The following is a 16,408-nucleotide window of genomic DNA, read 5'->3' as shown; positions in this document are numbered from 1 at the left end:
TCCGCCTCTCCCTTGACTTTGCCTTGGGGTGACTGCATGTGGCCTTGTGCTCCCAGATGCAAGGCTGCATGATTCCCGATTGGGGAAGAGAGGCAAAGGGCTGTTAGAGACACGCATCCAGCTGGAGCGAGCACGGAGAAAATCTGCCTCACCCTCATTCATACATTCCCGGGCTTGCAAGGTCGGCACTGGGTGTCGGATGGGCTGTGTTCCTTTCGCATTCACCCTTCCTTAGGGACCCTCTGGAAAGTCCCTGCTTCTCCCATGCTGCCCCCAAGGGGAGCTGCTTCTCTCTGGTTGTTTTGCATACAGCAGACACCAGGCCTTTCTCCAGACTATTTAGTGTGTGTGTGTGTGTGTGTGTTTCCCCAAAAGAGAAAGAAAGAAAATCGTTTGGTTTACAGTCTGTAGTTACTTGTCTCTGGGTTAGGATCGCTGGAGGTTGCCCCCGCCTCGCGTCCAGCTTGACTTCCAAGTTTCTGAGGCCACATTTAGCCCCTACTCCCCACCCCTGAGCTCCTTCAAGGACTGTCAACTCCCTTGAAATTGACAGCCCAGAGAGTTGGAATGGGAATCCTCACTCCCTGTAAATTTGGAGTTGTATTTTGTTGCTGCAGCTTGCTCATTTCCTGGTTATTCTCATGGATAATTCCTGGATTATCCATGAATTGGATATATATGTATAGTTATATCTTCTTCTTCCCCCCCAAGGCCCTGTTTTTGTGTGTGTCAGGCATCATTTCCAGAGAGCCCACACTCCACCTAGATTCTGTATTGGTCTCTGCATGCGGGGTTTAGGGCCGCTGTTACCCAATTACCACAAACCAGGTGACTTAAAACAACAGAAATGTATTGTCTCACAGTTCTGTGAGTCAGAAGCCAGAAGTCAGGGCATCAGCAGAGTTGGCTCCTTCTGGAGGCTCTGAGGGAGAATCTGTTCCATGTCCCTCTCCTCGCTTCTGGTCGTTGCTGGCAACCCGTGGCTTTCCTTGTCTTGTAGATATATCACTCCAGCCTCTGCCTCTGTCTTCATATGGTGTTTTCCTCTCTGTATGTGTCTTTGTGTGTCCTCTCCTTATAAGGACAAAAGTCACTGGGTTTTAGGGCCCACCCCAATCCAGTAGGATCTCACCTTAACTAATTACATTTGCAAAGACCCTATTTCCAAATAAGGTCACATTCTGAGGTTCTGGGTAGACATGGATTTTCAAAGGTCACCGGTAAACCCACCACAGTCTCTCCACCTTCCGACCCTTCCTTCCACCGATCCGTCCCATGCACCTCGCCAGAGCCATTTTTCTCAAACCTCCTTAGCAGGAGCAACCAACTCTTATGCCAAAAATCTCCACTGACTTCCCGCTGCCAACAGAATAAAGTCCTATCTCTTTAGCTCAGCTTCAGAAGACTCACCATAGTGTTGCTCCAGTGATCTTTTTCACGTTCCTTTTCTCCACTCTCCTTCACACATTCTCCAGCTGCATCTGGAAGGTCTTCTGTGGTGTGGCACATGCTGTAAAGGGCTCTTGTCTTCTGCTCGGGCCTCTGTCCCTTGCCTAGATGCTGTCCTTTTCAAGCATCCATGTCATGTCATAGCATTTTTTCTCTGATGAGAACATCCCTGGCCAGTCGAGATCAAGGGCTCAGCGCTGACCACAGACCGACTTCGATGCCACCCCCTTCCTTCCCCCATCCTCAGTGATGACCGATGCTACTCTCTGCCAAGTGGAATTTTTATCCAAAGACAAGCCTGTGTCTAATACGTCTTTGGGTCTTTGGATTGGAAAATGATGCATTGAATCTTGCGACTTCTTGGCAAATGACTGTGGGTGCCGCTGCTGTGAGCATGGGAGGGGGATGATTTGAATCTGAAGCAACCAGGATGCTCATGGGTCAGTGCATGAACTCCATGCCTATAGCCCCACTAGGTCTGAAGCAGATGAAGATGCCCTGTGCAGAGATGAAATGAGGGGAAGGAGAGAATGGCTGCTGTATTGAGAGTCAAGGGCAGTGGTCTTTCAAAGGAAGACATAGGAGAAGCAGATCCCTAAGGTTGGGTACTGAGGGGCACTGGGCTCAGTGGGAAGGGTTGTAGTGATATCCAGCAGGCCCCCTCCCCATCCTCCCTGATGGACGGTTGGTGAGCAAGATGGCAGGTGGGGCAGGGCTAGGGAGGGAGGTAAAATGGAGACCTAGGGTACAATGAACAGAATGGGTTCCAACACCTTTCACTTCCAGCTTTCACAGATGCCCTGAACACTTGAAAGCAACAAGGAAGTTTTCATTCCAAAGAGTGATGCTGGTGTCTTTTTCTAGCCCCTCCCAAGTGGCACTGATTGACCATTGACAACTGGCTCTTCAAACTCTCTTCCAAAGCATTGCATCTCTGTGGAGACACATGAGGAATGTAGTTCATCTGCAAGTAGGTTTCCTCTAAACTGTCTTGCCTCCCTGTGTTCTGTCTTTTTCCTCTGCTCATACCTCAGTTGCATCAAAGCCCCATAGGCATTGTCCCTGGGGATCAAGAAGCAGTCCACCCCAAAAGGAATAGCAGAGACATAAAGAATTGGAGTGAGAGAGAGTTCTGGGCAGATGCTCAAGGTGTGGGTGGCAGGTTGAGCCCACTGATTTGTGACATTCTGCATTTCAGGTACTGGGACATTTCTAACATCAAAATCTTTGAAGCCACCAGGGCTCTTTCTTGCTGGGTCTTGGCAATACTCCTTCATGTCATAGGTTTAGAAACTCAGGCTAAAGAAAGTACCCAGGGAAAAGTGCTTGCCCCTGGAAATGTTTATGATAGCTCTGCTCCTTCCTCTATTGACTCATAACTCTGCATGCATGGTCTCACCTGGCTGGGTTCAGAAAATAGTTATCTTATTATAAAAACAGTAAACCCTTGACTCCATTAAATAATTATAGCTTCTTAGACATCCCATCTAAAAGGTTTCCCATTTTTCTTCCTGACAAATTGCCAATTTGTGCATTTCGAAGCAGATGGATCTAGTCAAATTTCCTTTGTCAGTAAGTATTCTGTGCAACAAATCTGTTTCCAGGTTCTAAAGACGACTTTGCTCAGGTTCAAGCCAACAACCTCCACCCCCCAACCAAACAAAAAGGAATGACCCCAGTTTGAGTTAGTCGTATCCCTATGCATGAAGAATATCCATGAGTTTGAAATGTTTTAAGAATCAGGAAGGGCGGGGGAGAGGAGACCAGAGGAAAAGGATGAATTGCTTATGATTCTGCTCTTAAGGAGTGATTTTATGTCACTGCTCCCTGCTACTGGAAGTTGCCATCCACCTCTGACCAAAGTACAAAGAACATTTGACACAACATAAAACATGAAAAGAACTTTCAGTGGCTTAGTGTCCTGGCTGTGACTCAAATGTGCATGCCCAGGCAGGCTCCACAGTGGATGTCCAGCTCCATTGCTCTACTCTAGGAGGCTGAAGCAGATGTGGTCCATTAATATCACTGTCTTGCCAATAGCAGTTTCCATCGATGGAAGCTGGACTGATCCAACTGTAGTCTTACTTCTGAAACATCCAAGGATTCTAGGTAGCTGCTTTTGTGTTTCTTTTTCCAACTAGATAGTGAATTCCTTGAGGGAAAGGATAATGTCCATTTGGTTTGCATCTGTAGACATCAGCTCAGTAATTGGCACATAAAGGCACTCTGATAAAAAAATTATTTTTTAATGAAATGGTTTAAAAACAGCAAGATCCTCTGTAAAAGTAGGACATTATACTCCGCTAGTTTTCTTCAGAGCATATAAATATTTGATAGGAGGTTGCACCAGGACTGGGATTCTGACTCCTAGTGGTGCCAGGATCTGGGGCTCCGGGACTCAGAGACAGAAGAGATGGAACTCTGGTTCCGTCAAGGACAAAGCTGATGGGAAACTGTGGCATGGGTGTTAGGAGGGAGGGTGAATTAGTTTCCTATAGCTGCTGTAACAAATTACACCAAAAGATGAGTGGGTTAAAACAACACCAACTTATTAGCTTAACCATTCTGGAAGTCAGAAGTTCAAAATGAGTCCCCCGGGCTAAAATCAAGGTGTTGACAAGGCTATGTTCCCTGGGGAGGCTCTAGGGGAGAATAGTTTTCTTGCATTTTCCCATTTCTAGAGGCCATCTGCATCCTTTGGCTCATGGCCTCTGCCTCCATCTTCAAAACCAGCATCTTCAAATCTCTCTCTGACTCTTACCCTGACCCTCCTGCTTCCCTCTTTGACTTATAAGGACCCTTGAGATTACATGGGGCTCAACTGGTTCCCCATCTCAAGGTTACCTGATTAGCAGCCTAAATTCCATCTGCAACTTTAATTCCCCCTTTCCATGTAACATAACCTATTCACAAATTCTGAGGAGTAGGGCATGGATGGCTTTTGAGGGGAGGCATTATTCTGTTTACCACAGAAGGGCACCTGAGTGGTCATGGAGTCCAGCATCCTCATGCTACACTTGAGGAAACTCACACTCCAAGAGTTTATTGGAATTCCAACTGTTTTCCTCCACAGGAGAGTTAAGCTCACTCTAAGGCCCGACCTTCTGCACCCAGAGCCCTAAGCAAGACTCAGCAGGAGGCCCCTGGCCTCCTCTTCCTCCAGTTCTTTCTTCTACACCTGTGCCTCACTGCTTTCCCACCCTGTCCAGGGGAGGGTGCCAGGGTGTGTGTGTGTGTGGGTCACAGTACACCTGACCCATGTCCAGACTGGATGGAGAGTGGCCATTTCATGGGGCCAGAGAATGGATTGGACCCATCCATAAGAGCCCTGTCATTTTGGCAGAAGTTGAGCTCTTAGAAGTACAGCTTCTGGAGGGAGGGGAGGATAGGTGATGGGTATTGAAGAGGGCATCTTTTGGGATGAGCACTGGGTGTTGTATGGAAACCAATTTGACAATAAATTTCATGTATTAAAAACAAAAGAAGTACAGCTTCTGGAGCCACTTGCGTGGCTCAGTGACTTAAGTGTCGGACTTCAGCTCAGGTCATGATCTCACAGCTCCTGAATTCAAGCTCCACATGGGACTCACTGCTCTCAGCTCAGAGCCCACTTCAGATCCTCTGTATCCCCTCCCCCTCGCCCCTCCCTCTCCTCTTTCTCATAAACAAATAAACATTAAGGAAAAAAAGAATGGGTGTCTGCATGGCTCAGTTGGTTAAGTGTCCGACTTTTGATTTCGGCTCAGGTCCTGATCTCACGGTTTGTGTGTTCGAACCCTGCGTTGGGCTTCTGTGCTGACAGCATGGAGCCTGCTTGTGATTCTGTCTCTCCTTCTCTCTGTCCCCCCCCCCTCTCTCTCTCAAAAATAAATAAAACGTTTTTTAAAAAAAAAGAAAAAGAGAAAAAAAAAGAAAAAAAAAGAAGTACATCTGTCAGTTGCCTAACTAGGACACTGAACTAAAGGGACTTGGGGCCTCAAGAATCTGAAAGCCTGTATTGTCCTTACTAGGAAGTCCATAAAAGGGGGAACTAGTGGGTGATCCCCAACTGGCTGGTTCACAACTGACACTGATATTGCTGCTGGGGCCGCTGCTGTGGATTTCTCAGCCTGGAGACCCTGTTGGACCATGGCCCATTCTTGGCAAAAGAAGGTTCCGGCTGCCAAGTGTCCTTTGAGTAGATGCTGGTGATTCTGGCCCCAGAGCTCAAGTTTAAGGCAGTAGGTGGTCCAGGAGGCACAAGAGCAGGTCCCCAGTCAAGGCCGGGGCCAGAGGAGAAGACACAGGAGGACTTACTGCATGAGACATTTACTAGGAAAGAGCAAACCACCATCTGGGGGAGCAGAGGACCAGGGGATGGGACAGGTCTTATTCCTAAAGTTCCCTCCTTTCATGTCACTCCATTCTGTGTAGCTGGCCAGCCCCTTTACCTTCACCACAGCCAACAAAAGCCTCTGGCCAAGGACACGAGGGCCCAGGACCTTGCTTGGAATTCCTCAGAACCCTGGGATGCAGCCAGTCTGGTAGGGGGAAGATGGGGTGTTAAGGGTGGATGGGACCACTGAGGAAGGCAGGCCAGGCCTCTGGAGGCGGTTGACATGGCTCTGTGAAGCACAAGGGGACCATGGCCCCCTCAGCGTAGGGCTATAGAGTTCCCCATCTGTCCCCTGGCAGCTGACAGGTGGAGACAAGAACCCTGACCCGAGAGGTGAGTGAAAAGAGAAGCAAGGTATCTTCACCCAGGGGAGAGCCCATGTCCTGTGGCTGAGTGCCTGGCGAGGTTGGGATCACCATGAGCAAGTTCTACTTTGATTGAGAGCCTCTAACCCAGGATTCTGGACCAAAAACTCAGCATCCTCTGAAGGAGACACAGCTGAGGATCCGAAAGGGCAGAGAGAGCTTGCGAGGAAACAGGTGCAGGTGAAACTGGGGAGAACAGGTGGAAATGGGTCAGGGATGTGGCTGAGGCTGAGGTTGGCGGTTCCAGTGATGATGGAGGTCAAGGAAGATGACGTGTCGGGGATCAGGATGTGCTTCTGAGACACAATATCGAGGCAGAATGAGGTGGGGGTATCGATCAGCCTGAGGGATATTCCTTCTGCAGATGGGCAGTGTTGATGGAGCCCTGCCTTTTCAGTGGTGCTGAAAACTGGGCAGCCCCAGGGAGGAGAGAGGCCTTATATACTTTGTCTATGCCTACAGCTGCAGACAAGAAGGCAGGGCACCCGCCTTTCCCCAGAAGAGTCAGTTGAGAAGGACATAGCCGCCGCCCCTAGGGAGGCCCCTGCTTCCTTCCCGTCAGGGCCCTCCAAAGGCTGCACAACCCAGGCCCCCAGAAGTGAGCCCCCCTAATGTGTAGTGGAAAATGAATCCTAAAGGAAGGCCAGACTGCCACCTGACGAGCACCCTAGACTGGATGTCACTTGAAGCCTCCTGGGGCTCCGGTGCCCTGTGAATCTCTTCCTCTTGGAACCTGGGCAACAGCTATCTAGTGCCTTGCTGGGCCCCGGGCTCTCCTGCCAGCAGTGCCTGAGATGGGAAGGCTGAGAGCTAAGATTCTCCTTTAGGAACTCAGTGTTCAGTTCAAAAATGTGCCATGACCCATGGTGGCCCTTTTTCTCTTGGGGCTCCAGAGAGCTTCTGAGCTGGACAGACTGGAATAAGATAACCCAGCAGAAATGGAGGGAGAAGCAAGAGGTAAGATCTCTGGCTGAAACGAGGCTGTTGGGGGGGGGGGGGCGGGCAGCCTCTAAGACACTCTTCCTGGTGGGTAAGAGCTGAAGTACTCCAGAAAGCCCACCCAAGGAAGTCCCTGACCCCTGTGCATGGGACGGCCCCTTTGGGACTGATGAGTTCATCAGGATTTGGCCAAGTTTGTGTTTCTCAGAGAGACCATGGCCAACCTCTGGTGCATAACTGTCTATGAGTGGAGACTGGATCTTGAGCAGAGAAAAACTACTGTGGGCTCTGGAGCAAGGAGAACCCCCAAAGATATGGGATGGAGTCTGGCATTTCTGGGAGCTGGAGCAGGCCTGGGTGGGAAATGCCGGTGGGTGGCATGGTGTTATGAAGTTACTTCTTCCCAGAACTTATGAGACATTGAATTCATTTCTAGAATTTCTGTCCTAAAACCATGAGTTAAATGTTCTGTGTTTTTTTGTTTTTGTCTTTTTGTTTTGTTTTGTTTTGTTTCTAACCCAGTTAAGCACAGGAGTTTGATAATGGCCATCAGGTAATGTGTTTGGAAATCTGGTCTGCAAAGACCAACATCATTATATTTTAAAGCGCTGACGTGTATCTAAATGGCTATATTTTCAGATGAACTTGAGTATGATTTGTCAAGATCTATAGTGTCGCCATGAGAACTGTAACCACATCAAACCTATGGATTCACTTGGGAAGTGAAGCCATTGTTGTTGGATCTAGCGTTTTCAATTCAGAGCAGCTTGCGTAGAAAGGCAGAAGGTAGTGGTTAAGAACACAACCTCTGAGCCTCTCTGCCTGGGTTGGGGTCTCTACTTTGCCTCTCTGGCCTTGGGCAAGAGCCTTAAGATTTCTGTCCCTCAGGTTCCTCATCTGTAAAATGGGGATTAATCCCAGGGTTATTGTGAAGATCAGTAAGTTAATAGATGTAAAATATATAGAACAGTGCTTGGCATGTACTAAGGACTCAAACGTTAGCTACTATTATTATTTCTAATTTTATTTTATTTCAGTTCTTTAAAAACTGCATTCCATTTTTGTGGATTCTGCAAAGCTTTATTTTATTTTATTTTATTTTATTTTATTAAGGAAAAATTACTCCTTCCTTTTTTTCTGACCTGACAGCATGCCCAGGAAACAAGGTGGTGTGTTTTGGGGCTGAGGATTCTGGAAAGATGTTAGGAACAATACACGGGAATGTAATTTTTCAGTATCCCTAATCTACGCTCAGCCTTAAGCCCTGTGCCCTTTACAATGGTGTGAGCTTGGTAAATGGTTGATAAATAATTTCAATACATTCACCAAAATCATTTTTGGTTGTTTCCAAGTCCAGAGTCGGGAAAATGTCATTGGAAAGTAGCTAGCACGGAAATGTGAGTTTCCCTCCCTCTACTATTCTGATATTCTCAGGAGCTGGGAAGCTGGCATAAAAAATAGTCAAGGTTTTAAAGCTGCAATGGACTATATTCAGTTTATTTCAAAATTCTTTTCACATCCTCCCTGGCAGAGAGGCCTGCCTGCTTTCCTATCAACACTGAAGAATGTATAGCAGCATCTATATATACAGCCTGAGGTGTGCTCCCAGAGCCTGATGGTTGGAGCTGCCTCCCTGGCTCTTTCTTCCAATTGATGGAGTGGTGTCTCTAAAAATGTTTTGAAAATATGAAAAGTGGCAAATTGGCCTTCATGACAAATAGAACTTAATGTAACATATTTTACACGTTAAATCTCCACGAACAAAAGTGATCTCTAATGTTTTCTTTCTCAGGGCAAATTTCTTGGCATTTACATACCTTCAGTGTTTTACTGTGATCCTGGCTGGTGGCGGGGGGAGTTATCATAATAAATAAAACAGCTTTCACCTGTATGGAGCTTATGATTTATCTGATAGCAACCCATTGTATCTCAGCCCCGAGAGAGGTGGGGTGCAGGTGATGGGGAAGAGGTCCTCATGTTGCAGCCCCCAGATGGAACCTGTTTGACTCCCTCCCCTAATCCCCCAACTCCCTGCTCCTCCAAACCCTGGGCTGTTAAGTGCTCCTTTGAAGGAGAGGGAGTCAGAGGTATAAGAAATACCAGCTTCTGAGACTTTGATAGCTGAGCCCAGTATGGTCTGGGGTGTCTCTCCCTGAGTTAATGGCATGGGGACTCCCCAACAGCAGTTGACCCAACTGATCCACTCCACTGTGGGAAAAGTAGGCTCTGCTTCTCCAGTGTCCCAAATGGGGTGTGGGGTGGCAGTGGGCACAGGGGACAACTGTTGAGGCAACTTCGACCCTTTGACACCCAGGGTTGCTTTGGACAGAAGCTGAAAGGAGGAGAATAGAAATGCACAGTGTTTGTGTTTTGCACTCCCCCCCCGCATTGAAACAGTGAAATTGGGAGGGGGAGCAAGAAGGGACAGGGGACAGGCTTGTTTATTTTAATTTAATTTTTTTAAGTTTATTTTGAGAGAGAGAGAGAGAGAGAGAGAACAATAGGGGGAGGGGCAGAGGGAGAGGGAGAGAGAGAGAATCCCAAGCAGGCTCCTCACTTTCAGCCCAAAGCCTGACTCGAGGCTTGATCTTATGAACCGTGAGATCACAACTTGAGCCAATATCAAGAGTTAGATGCGTAACCAACTGAGCCACCAAGGTGCCCCCAGGCTTGTTCATTTTAAGGAGAGTAGAGTGGAATCAGAAAAGATAGTCTCATCCAGATGGTAGTAAACACAATACTGTTTTTGAGTGCTTATTGTCTGCCTGGGACTGGCTCCCTGGTACTCATCCTGGGTGTAGATTTCTCAAGTTGCCAACCATGGCACACATGAAATACTTCCTACAACTTGATTTCTACCCAGAGTTGTCATTTCATCTGGCAGTAGAAATTTAATGATTAATTCGCCATAGTTCAGCCACTCTGGGTTTTCTGAGCATGTACCAGCTTAATTCTTTCAAAGCTCATCCATCACCCTTATGCCTCCCTCCCCTGGGATTTTCACCCAAGATCTGAGAGCCTTAATGGTCACTGGGGGTGGGGTGGTGGGGTAATGACCAAGGGGAGGGGAGTGGTGGTCTTGGGAGCCATTCCCTGTGGAGTACCTGTGGGCCTTCTCCCTGACACTTCTGGCTGTGACCCTCTTGGTCTGTCTGCCATCCCAAGCCAGCTCTAAAATGAATGCACTCGTGGTGGGGGCAGTTTTTGGTGCCTTGAGCTTTTTCTTATTCTTCAGTGCTCCTTTAAAGGTAATGTTATTTTTTTTTAATAACTAGAAGTTTGTACTTCTTAACCCTATTTTGCCCATCCCTCCCACCCCGGCAACCAGCAGTTTGTATTTAAGAGTCTATTGGTACTTTGTTTGTTTTTTATTTCATTTATTTATTTTTAAGTTTTTTAAGTTTATTTTTGAGAGAGAGAGAGAGAGAGCAAGCTGGGGAGGAACAGAGAGAGAGAGAGACTCTCAAGCAGGCTCCATGCTAACAGCCCAGAGCCCCATGCAGGGCTTGAAACTATGAACCGTGAGATCATGACCTGAAATGAAATCAGGTGTCGAAGGCTTAACCGACTGAGCCACTCAGGCTCCCTTTCCATATATAAGTGAAATCATATGGTATTTGTTTTTCTCTGACTTATTTCATTTAGCATAATACCCTCTAGCTTCATCCATGTTATTGCAAATGGCAAGATCTCATTCTTTTTTATGGCTGAGTAATATTCCATTGTATATACACCACATCTTTATCCATTCATCTGTTGGTAAACACTTGGGGTGTTTCTGTCTCTTGCTATTGTAAGTAACACTGGAATAAACATAGGGATGCACCTATCTTTTTGAATTCATGTTTTCATTTCTTTAAATAAAATTTTTTTAATGTTTATTTTTGAGAGAGAGAGCGAGACAGAGTGCAAGTGGGGGATGGCAGAGAGAGAGGAGACAGAATCTGAAGCAGGCTCCAAGCTCTGAGCTGTCAGCATAGAGCCCGATGTGGGGCTTGAACTCACAAACCATGAGATCATGACTTGAGCCAAAGTTGGATGCTTAACCAACTGAGCCACCCAGGTGCCCCTCATTTCCTTTAGATATATCCCCAAAATGGAATTGGTGGATCATATGGTAGTTTTATTTTTAATTTTTTGAAGAACCTCCATACTGTTTTCCATAATGGCTGTACCAATTTACATTCCCACAAACAGTGCATGAGCATTCCCTTTTCTTCACATCCTCATTGACACTTGTTATTTCTTGTATTTTCAATTGTAGCCATTCTGACAGGTGTGAGGTGATATTACACTGCAGTTTTGATTTGCATTTCCCTGATGATGAGTGATGTTGAGCATCTTTTCATGTGTCTGTTGGCCATCTATATGTCTTCTTTGGAAAAATGTCTACTCATGGTCCTCTGCCAATTTTTTAATCAAATTGTTGGTTTTGGTGTTGAATTTTAGAAATTCTTTATATATTGTGGATATTAACTCCTTATCAGCTGTATTGTTTGCAAATAGTTTCTCCATTCACTAGTTGTTTTTTGTTTGTTTGTTTGTTTTGTTGATGGTTTCCTTGGCTGTGCAAAAGCATTTTATTTTGGTGTATAAAAGTAAATTTAATGATTAAACTAAAAATCAATCCTCTGTAGACTTCACTAGGAATTTTAAAAACATGCCTCTAAGGATTCAGAAGTCCCACAATTTCTCTGTGTGCACCCTCTGGTTAGACCTGCCTTTCCTTAAGTAACTGTGTTCAAGTTAATAAACGATTTTCTACCCATTCTGTTGTGTTATGACTTAGTTACTAAGTTATTGTATTATTTCCCACTCTTCAAATGCATTGCTGGTGATATTATTAGTTTAGTAGGTTTCTATGGGCTGTACTTGGACACCTACCATCAACCAATTGCATTATTTCTTTGGGAAAATGTATTTTGAGTTTCTCACCCAAAGTATAGACATCTTTTTAGAACTCAAACCAGTTTTGGGGAAACTTCTTATGTACTATATTAAATTTTTGAAAAGTGTTTCTCTGGTGCACAATTTGAGAAAAATGTCATATTTTTATTATTTTGTCCTATGAGTTTAGCTTCTTCAACTATTCAAAATGGCAGGCAGGAAGTTGATACAATAGGATGGATTGTAAGAAAACAGGTTAAGAGACATGGATGTCTTTTCTCCTCCTCAGCCCAGGAAAGAGATGCTGGCATTGGGTTTCTTTATTTATCTCCTTTTCCTAAGTTTTTTCTTTAGCAGTGATGATTTGTATTGTGCGTTTTAGGAAGACCAAAGGGCTTAGGCGAAACTGAGCCCCTTAACGGTGAGTAAACGAAGTCCACTTTCAGCAAGTGAGCAAGTCAAGCTGCAGGCCTTTATGCCTCTAAGGCCCCTGGGGGGATTACTGCTGATGGCCGAGGGGTCTGGGATGGCAAGAAGGGCTCAAAGAAGGCTTGATGAAATCAGTGGAGCAACCCAATGACAGTGGGTATTTCCTTCCAAGGTGGGGAAAGAAGATGGTGTCACATTGTAAGACCAGTGCCCAACTGGTTGGGGTTTGGCCACATATTTGGAGAATTTCAGCTAGTGTGGAATTTCACTGTTTTCTCCCAACATTCCCAGATATACTGGATATACTTGATGGGTCTAAGTCACTAAGTTCTTCCTCCCTCCCCCTCATCCCAAGTTGGGGGTAGTAGACACTCTCAATGTATTGCCTGTGTGCCCTGGCATACCTTTGACTGTTTCTGTGCATCCTTCCCTTCTCTCTGGCTTTTGTGTGCTAGGAGTTTACATTCCCCTACCCAGCCCAGAGTCTGACTTGACCCCCCACATTTTTTCCCACACCAACCAAGGATTTAATAGAAATACAACCAGTATAGGAAAACAAACTACATAAACCCAAACCAGAATGCCAAGTGGTCAAAGCAAAGCAGAATTTCTGACCCTTTGACTTAGCCAGCACCCAAATAAAAACCAATAAAGATGATGAAGTTAAGAGTAAAGTACTTAATAGAGATCTTTGTCGGGAGCATTGGGAGCTGTTCTGTCTCCAAATGAGGAGACAAGGTCATGCTGTCTTAGTTACTATTGCTGTGCCCAAAATTTAGTGGCATAGAATAACAAGTTATTTATTTTGCTCATTAAGTCTGCAATTTGGGTGGGGCACAATGGGGACAACTTGTCCATTTGTCAGCTCTGATGACTCTACTGGGAGGAAGTTTCACTTCCAAGATGACTTATTCACATAGCTGGCAAGTCGGTGGTGGCTTTCAGTTCTTCTCCTCATGGATCTCTCCATGGAGCAGAGCATGCTTCCTCACAGCGTGGCATCTAGGTTCCAAAGCAAGTGCTCCAAGAGTCAAGAAGTGGAAACTGACATTTTCTTAAGATCTGAGCCTGGAAACCAGCACAGCATCACTTCTGCATTTTATTGGTCAAACAGAGAGTCCAGATTCAGGTGGAGTGGTCAGTATTAACACATTTTGCTGCCATGTTTTCAGACTTCAACAAGCATCTTCCACCAAGTCGTGATGGCTGACAACCTGAGAGTCATCTTTGTCCCTCCATTTCCCTCACCCCTTATGTTTAATGTACCACTAAGACCTGTTTTTTGCTTCTTTTTAAAAAAGTTTATTTATTTATTTGGAGAGAGAGAGCACAAGTTGGGGAGGAACACAGAGAAAGGGAGAAAGAGAATCCCAAGCAGGCTCCATGCTTTCAGCACAGAGCCTGATGTGGGGCTCAAACTCACAAACTGTGAGATCATGACCCGAGCCCAAATCAAGAGTCAGATGCTCAACTGACCGAGTCACCCAGGTGCCCTGAGACTTTTTTTTTTTTAGTTCTTTATTATGTTAAAATATACATACTATAAAAAGTATACAATCCAGTGGCATTTGCTACATTTACGATTTTTAATTGTAAGTCATTGCTGATTTCCCTCCCCTCTGCCCCCATCCCCTGGTAATGACTCATGTGCCCTCTTCTAAGGATTTGCCTATTCTGGATATTTCATATGAATGAGTTGTACAATATATGGCCTTTGTATCTGGCTTTTCCCACATAGTGTAATGTTTTTAAGGTTCATGCATGTTGTAATATGTATCAGTATTTCATTTCTTTTTATGGCCAAGTGATAGTCCATTGTATGAATACACCACATTTTGTTTATACACTTACCGGTTGATGGACATTTGAGTTGTTTCCATCTTTTGGCTATTGTAAATAATGCTGCTATAAATATTTGTATATAAGTTTTTGTCTGAACATGTGATTTTAATTCCTTTGGATATAAGTCTAGGAGTGGAATTACTGGGTCGTATGGTGATTCTATGTTTAACTTATTGAGGAAACTTCATACCGTTTTCCATATTGGCTTCACCATTTTAAATTACCACAAGCAATGTTTGAAGCTTCCAATTTCTCCACATCCTCACCAACACTTGTTATTTTCTATAGTTTGCATTTTCCTAATGACTAATGATGAGCATATTTTCATGCATTTGTTGGTCATTTGTATATCTTCTTAGAAGAAATGTCTATTCAAGTCCTTTGGCCATTTTTTAAATTGGGTTGTCTTTTTGTCATTGGCCTGTAATTGTTTGTTACGTATTCTGAACAGTAGATATTTACCAGATCTATGATTAAAAATATTTTTCTCCCAGTCTATGTGTTGTCTTTTTACTCTGTTTGTAGTGTTCTTTGGTACGTTGAAGTTTTTAATTTTGATAAAGCCTGATTGATTTTTTCTTTTGTTGCTGCTTTAGCTGTCATATCTAGAGTCAGTTGCCAAATTTAAGGTCATGAAGATTTATTACTATTTTCTTTTAAGAGTTTTGGCTCTTATATTTAGGTGTTTGGTCCTTTTTGAATTAATTTTTGTATATAGTGTGAGTTAAACATCCAGCTTCATTCTTTCATATGTGGCTATCCAGTTGTCTAGCTAGCACCATTTGTAGAAAAAATCATTTGCCCATAGATGTATGGCTTATATTCTGGGCTCTAAATTCTATTCCATTGATCTCTATGTCTACCACACTATTTTGACTATTCTTAGCATTGTACTAAATTTTGAAATTGGGATGTGTGTGTTCGCCAATTCTCTTCTTCTTTATCAAGGTTGTACTTGGGGTCCCTTGGAATTTCATATGGATTTTGGGATCAGTTTTTTCATTTCTATAAAAAGGGCCATTGAGATTTTAATAGAGATTGCATTGAATTTGTAGCTTGCTTCAGGGAGTATTGCCATGTTAACCATATTCTTTTAATCCATGAACATAGAATGTATTTCCATTTATCCAGCTCTTTAATTTCTTTGAGCAATATTTTGTAGCATTTAGTGTACAATTCTTGTACCTTCTTGGTTAAATTTAGTCCTAAGTATTTTATCCTTTTAGATGCTATAAAAATGAAATGAAAAAAAACTTTCTTATTTTCCTTTTCATATTGTTCATTGTGAGTGTATAGAAATACAATAGATTTTTGTGTGTTGATCTTGTATATTGTAACTTTGTTGAATTAATTTATTAACTCCAATAGTTTCTTTGGTGTGGATTCTTTAGGATTTTTTCTGTATGAGATTATGTCATCTGCAAATAGAGTTTACTTCTTCATTTCCAGTTTGAGTGACTTTTGATTTTGTCTCTTGCCTTATTTGCCTGCCTAGAACTTACAGTACAGTATTAAATAGAAGTGGTGAAAGTGGGCATCCTTATCTTCTTATTTCTTAAAAAATTTTTTAAATGTTTATTTATTTTTTAGAGAAAGAGAGAGACAGAGCATGAGCAGGGGAGGGGCAGAGAGAGAGAGAGAGGGAGACACAGAATCTGAAGCAGGCTCCAGGCTCCGAACTGTCAGCACAGAGCCCAATGTGGGGCTCAAACCTTTGAACCTCGAGATCATGACCTGAGCCGAAGTCGGATGCTCAACCGACTGAGCCACCAGGTGCCCCCTTATCTTCTTATTTCTAATTTAGAGAAAATCTTTTCTGTTTTTCACCATTGAGTCTATTAGCTATGGGTTTTTCATAAATACCCCTTATCATGTCGAGGAAGTGTCCTTTGTTCCTAGTTTGTTGAATGTTTTCATCATAAAAGGGTACTGAATTTTGTCAAAATTATTTTCTGTATTGGTTGATAATCATATTTTCCTTCATCATATTAATGTGGTGAATTATGTTGATTGATTTTTTATGTTGAACTGTCCTTGCATTTCTGGGGTAAACCCCACTTGGTCATTGTGGTTAACCATTGTAATGTGCTGCTAGATACAGTTTTCTAGTATTTTATTGAGG

General features: G+C 44.0%; 1 protein-coding gene across 1 annotated transcript in view; it reads left to right on the top strand.

Annotated features, from left to right (window-relative positions):
- Positions 1 to 16,408, top strand: part of FAM174B (family with sequence similarity 174 member B) — a 243,143-nt gene that overhangs the window by 75,845 nt on the left and 150,890 nt on the right. The window lies entirely within an intron of this gene.

The sequence above is a fragment of the Prionailurus viverrinus genome, chromosome B3 (assembly GCF_022837055.1).
Source record: "Prionailurus viverrinus isolate Anna chromosome B3, UM_Priviv_1.0, whole genome shotgun sequence".
Lineage (NCBI taxonomy): Eukaryota > Metazoa > Chordata > Mammalia > Carnivora > Felidae > Prionailurus > Prionailurus viverrinus.
This window is presented reverse-complemented; position numbering and strand designations above follow the sequence as displayed.